Here is a 5990-nt window from a genome sequence, read left to right on the forward strand (position 1 = left end):
CTCTATGTAAAAAAAAGTTGCCCCTCATGTCCTTTTTAAATCTTTCTCCTCTCACCTTAAAAATATGCCCCCTAGTTTTGAACTCCCCCACCGTTGGGAAAAGATCCTTGTCATTTACCCTATCTATGTTCCTCATGAGGTTATAAACCTCAATAAGGCCATCCCTCAAACTTCTACACTCCAGTGAAAGAAGTCCCAGTCTATTTTTATATCTCAAACCCTCCGTTCCGGGCACTAATACATAAAGTTTACAAGTCACATGGACGGCTCCATTGTAAATGCAGATAAAGCAAGTAATAATAGGGCTACAGTTGGACAGGGTGCCATTCACCACGAGTCTGTGACCTTTCTCAAAGGGCAATCCCACTCTTTTTCCCATATCCCTGCAATTTACTTCTCTTTCCAAGTATTCATCAAATTCACTTTTGAAGACTATTTCTGAATCTGTACCCACCACACTAGCAAGGATTGCATTCTAAATACTGATTACCCAATGTATTATGAAAAGCTTTTCTTCAGGCTATCTCTTGTTCACCTTAACTCAGCGCCACCTCATTATCAACCCAACAATCATTAGAAACAATCTGTCTGTATTTACTCTTTACAAACACTCCATGATTCTGAAGATGTCATACCAGACTCAAAACGTTAACTATTTATTTATTGTTAATTCATTCAGTGGATTTATAGGGGTGTCTGAGTGGTTAACACCTGCTGCCTCACAGCACCAGGGACACAGGTTCCATTCCACCCTCAGGCCATTGTCTGTGTGGAGTTTGCATGTTCTCCCTGTGTCTGTTTGGGTTTTCTCCGGGTGCTCGAGTTTCCTCCCACAGTCCAAAGATGTGCAGGTTAGGGTGGATTGGCCATAGGAAATTGTCCCATAGTGTCCAGGGATGTGCAGATTAGGTGGGTTAGCCGTGGGAAATGCAAGGATGGGGGAGTTGAATCTGGGTGGGATGCTCTTCAGAGGGTCGGTGTGGACTCGATGGGCTGAATGGCCTGCTTCCGTACTGTAGGGATTCAATGATTCATAATGTGGGCATTGCTTGGATAATTTATTGCCTAGGTGGCAAATAACAGTCAACCGCATTGCTGAGAGTCTGGAGTTATGGCCACTTCCTTCCCTACACGACATTAGCAAACCAAATGGGTTTTCCCAATATTTGACAATAGTTTCATCATGAGATTCTGAATTCCAGACTTTTACTGAATTCAGATTCCACCTTCTGTCATAGGTGCCATTACCTTGGTCTCCGGATTAATAGCACAAATTAATACCATAAGGCCATCACCTTCCATATCAATATCACATTTCTCTCCACAGATGCTGCCAAACCTGCTGAGTTTCTCCAGCATTCTCTGGGTCTATTTTAAATCCTTCTCTCAAACCTATTCTTAGCCTGCAACTCCTCATCTCCAGAAACATTCTGGTGAATTTCTTCTGGACTCCCAAGCAAAGCCTTCACGGCCAGTTTAAAACAAGTTGCACAAAACTGAACACAATATCCCAACTGGAGTAAACTTGCAAAAAAAAAAACACAACACCAATGTGACAACAGAAGTAGGATTTAGTAAATAGACACTCGACACAGATGTAAGGGCTTTACTCTAAATGGTTTCTAATCTTACAGCATACAGGTGGAAATAAAAGATTACTTTAAAGAAAGGTGTTTCTGTACCTTATTGAAAGTATAACTTCAATTCATTCTGCAGCTCTCAACTATATCACAAGAGATTTACACATGTCCAAATCAAAAATATTTATTTGCTACAATATTTAGTCCAGTCAGCATTGGAATACCTTTGGTCAATTTATCCAGGCAGCGGCTTGTCCCACAAACAAATTCAAATGTATTACTGATTATAAGAGTTTGAAAATATATATATATCTTTACGTAATTTACAGAGATGACAGGAAACCCCGTCTTAATATCACTGCACTAGGAGTGCAACTTCATTATACAGAAGAGACTAGGCCATATTTTAAAACAGAGAGAGAGTTAGTTTATGCAGTTATAAGATACATGACATAAACATCCCGAATGGTCACCAATAATGAGAAACTTAAATAGACCAGCCATATAAATACTGTGACTAGAAAAGCAGGGCAGAGGATGGGAATTCTGCAGCAAGTTACTTATCCCCTCACCACCCAAAGCTTGTCCTCCATCTACAAAGCACAGGTCATGAGTACGATGGAATACTCTCCGCTTGCCTTAATGAGCACAGCTCCAGTAACACTCAAGAGGCTAAAAATGATCCAGGACAAAGCAACTGCTTGATTGGCACCACATCCACCTCCTCAAACATTCACTTGTAGCACCACCAGTTCATAGGTGTAGCAATATGCATCATCTTCCACCTGCAAGATGCACTGCAGCACCTCAAGGCTCCTTCAACATCAGCTCCCAACCCACAACATAGATTTGGAAATTATATATAGATATATATAGCCATTCCAGGGTTCTGAAGAAGGGTCACAATGTTAACTCTGCTTTCTCTCCACAGGCACTGCCAGACCTGCTGAGTTTCTCCAGCAATTTGTCTTTATATGGTCATTCCTCATCTGGTGCTGATTGAAATTCCTGCAATCCCACCATAAGGGCGCCCCACATAAACTGCAGCGATTCAAGAAGCTTGTCACTATCTTCTTAAGAGTAATCGAGGATGAGCAATACATGCAGGCCTCATCAGTAATGCTCACATCACATTAACAAATAGGTAAAATAACAAAATCGCTAACATCTATAGATTTCAAACTTCTTTTAAAACAAGCTCAGCTTCCATCTGCACTGTATGTTCTATTCAATAGAAGGTGTAAGTGTTAAGTTATGCATACAATTATATACATATATACAAGTAAGAGGGGCTGTATTCACATTCTTAACAAAGGCACAATCAGCCGTTCATCAAATCATTTCGGTTCCAAGCTTATAGCGTAATCAATGTTAACAACTGCTTTCATCACTTTCACCATTGGTCTCATCTGAAGCTACCATCTGTGGAAATATGCAGAATGTCGCTCAAGTCTGAATTCCTTTCCCCATCTCCACAAATTTAATAATCAAAGAATTAAAGTTCAGAAAGCACATGTCAAGGCCACAGCCTCATTAAACAGCTTTGCAAATCAAAGGGAAACTTTGAGACAAGTAGCACTCAGCAGGTATTTGGTACAGGAGCAGAGGGTGTACGTGGGCACCTGTGAAGCACCCTTTGTCATCTTCTCCAACCCCACACCCCCGTGACGGTCACCCCACCCCTGCCCAATCTTTGGAAGTGGGGGGGGTGGTCTTAAATTTATTTTATTGACCATGCTTCTGACACTGTTCAAGGATTTTGCTACTATTTTGCTGTGGACCGCACGGATTGGAACAAAATAATTACACCAAGGTAATAACAAGAGGGGGAAAATAAACAACCGAGGTTTCCTTTTTTTTCCCTTCTATGTACATTTGAGTGTCAACTTTCACAGTCTTCACACACAAGAAGATTTAGAGCAGGGTACACTAGGATTGATAACTGGAAGGGACTGTAGTTCCTGTTGAACAACACAGCTTGTGCATTCCAGCTTACAGCCGATTGGTGTTCTGAATTCCTCCATCCACAGTCAAAGCTCCAAACCTGTTGGAAACAATTGATTAGCATCAGAATCTTCTGACAAGCTCTTTGAAGCAGAGTGTGACTTGTGTAACTTATATCACTCGACCAACACCACTTAAAGAGATGATCTGGTGGGTGTCCTTATGTGGTTTGAGAGTGCAGACTGTGTGCTAATTGGCTGTTGCATTTACAACAGTGACTACGCCCTAGAAAAGTAACCGGCTCTGATTCACTTTGAAACTGTGCAAGTACTGTATAAATGCATGGGCTTTATATATTTTTCATAATGTAGAGAATTTTGTGTCAGGATTGCTGGGATACCAAATTTAGGTTGTACTTACCTTTCCAAGATGTGATTATTCTCAGCAAGCTCTTTAACCACTCCCGCCATCTCTTCCTTCAGTTTCTTCATTCTGTGGAAAGATTTAAAGAATGCATCTTGAACAGGAAGAAAATATTATACTAATTCTTTCCACCTACAATGTGCAGTGATAAGACCACAGAATCACAGGCCTGTAACAGCACAGAAGGCTGTTTGGCATATTGTGTCTGCACCTGCTTTACGAATGAACATTATGATTCAATTCAGTTCTCCTGTCTTTTCCCCATGATCCTGAATATTGTTTCAATTTAAATAATTATCTAATGGCCTCTTGAATGCTTTCAATTGAACCTGCTCTCACCACAATTCAAGACTCTTGACTACTCGTTGTGTGAAAAATCCCATTTAACCTCACAGCGCTGAAATTCTAAGTTTCATAACTTTGCAATGCAAAATAAACATTGAGAAAATTAATGTAAAGAAATATCATTCAACATCAAAAAAGATCAAGACTCTGTTCTTTGATAAAGGAGTATTTATTTCTGAGGATACAACACTGTTAATTCTGAGATTGTTGACTTCCTTGCCGAACTGACTGGTTATCGTACAGACTTTTCATCACCATGCTAGGTAACATCATCAGTGTGGCCTCCGATGAAGCGATGGTGTTTTACTCTGCTTGGAATTTATATGATCCAGTTAGTTAAGCTGGGTTGTGTCGTATGAAGCGGAGTAGAACAACATTGCTTCGTTGGAGGCTGCACCGATGATGTTACCTAGCATGGTGATGAAACGTTTCTACGATAACCAGCCAGCTTGGCGAGGAAGCCAACAACTTCATCCACAACACAAGCTACAAATCTTTGCCAGAACCTTAAACTGTTAATTCTCTAAGCTGACTTTCATATACCACCAGATGGCAGAGTCTCAAGAAAGGGCATTCTAAAGTCTCCTTTTATGAGATTTATGTCTTGCATTACTTGCCTTACCCAGCATAGTATTTAACTTGTTATTTATTGACCGTTGGTTAAATATTAAAAGGAAAGAAAGGACGAATATTCATGCTTGGGTCACTAACATCCAGTCTCTTGAAGATTCTGTAATTTCTTCTGTTGTTTACATAAATCAAGCAAGTTTGTCTCCTTTCTAATTGTTTACAATCTATTGTGTTGTACGTTCATTGGTCAAGCATGACACCTTTCTCCCAGTGTGTTTCATTCACCAAACCCAATTGTAAACCAAAAGTTGTACTCAACCACGCTTGAGACAATTAATCAGCAAAATAGCTCCTAACATATCCTACAACAATAATAACCTGAATTGATTTAACACCTTTGAAGCAGTAAACTGTCCCAACCCATTTCACAGCAGTGTCATAAAGGAAATTTGATACGTACTGAAATATTAGTGATCACGATCAAAAGCTCTGTCAGAGAGCTAAGTTTTCAGGAGTGTCTCAAAGAACAGAAATCAAAATTTTTAGGGAATTCCAGAGTTTAGGGCCTTAGCCGCTGAAAGTACTGCCACCCATGATGCAGTGATTAAAAAAACGGAGAACTCAAGAAGGCAGAGTTTGAGGATAGCATACTGAGGGGCAGAATTGGCCTCTCAATGCTCATCCATTGTATTACTGAGAAACTGATTACTGAGGATAAACTAGATTCAAACTGGTTTATTATTACTGATGGACCAGTGAAACACATCACGTTTGGAGACCACTCACTGTCACAGATCTCAGTCCTCCCAATGTACCAGCAGAATCAATGGTCCAAAAGAACATGCCTAACTGGAGCAAGCTATTAATGCAAACCTTCATTTGTGCAAATCTGGTTTTAGACAGAAGAGCACGTCTTATGCCTTGGGTTGTCATAAGAACATATGAAATAGGAGTAGAAGACCATTCACTCCTTCAAGCCTACTGCATTTGATTTGATTTATTTTATTGTCACGTGCACCTAAGTACAGTGAACAGCTTTGTTTACAATCAGTACAGGCAGATCACAGTAAGCAAGGACATACAGATCGTAGGATGAAAAAGAAACTTGTACAGAGGCATACAGATTAC

General features: G+C 40.2%; 1 long non-coding RNA gene across 1 annotated transcript in view; it reads right to left on the reverse strand.

Annotated features, from left to right (window-relative positions):
• Positions 1–1748: 1748 nt before the first annotated feature.
• Positions 1749–5990, reverse strand: part of LOC125482256 — a 5361-nt gene continuing 1119 nt past the window's right edge. Inside the window, exons 2-3 of the long non-coding RNA XR_007261587.1 lie at positions 3945–4016; positions 1749–3624 (exon numbers count right to left, since the gene is read on the reverse strand). This is a non-coding gene — a long non-coding RNA (uncharacterized LOC125482256). The remainder of the gene's footprint in view (positions 3625–3944; positions 4017–5990) is intronic.

Source organism: Rhincodon typus, unplaced genomic scaffold (assembly GCF_021869965.1).
Source record: "Rhincodon typus isolate 14 unplaced genomic scaffold, sRhiTyp1.1 hic_rhity00007791, whole genome shotgun sequence".
Taxonomy (NCBI): domain Eukaryota; kingdom Metazoa; phylum Chordata; class Chondrichthyes; order Orectolobiformes; family Rhincodontidae; genus Rhincodon; species Rhincodon typus.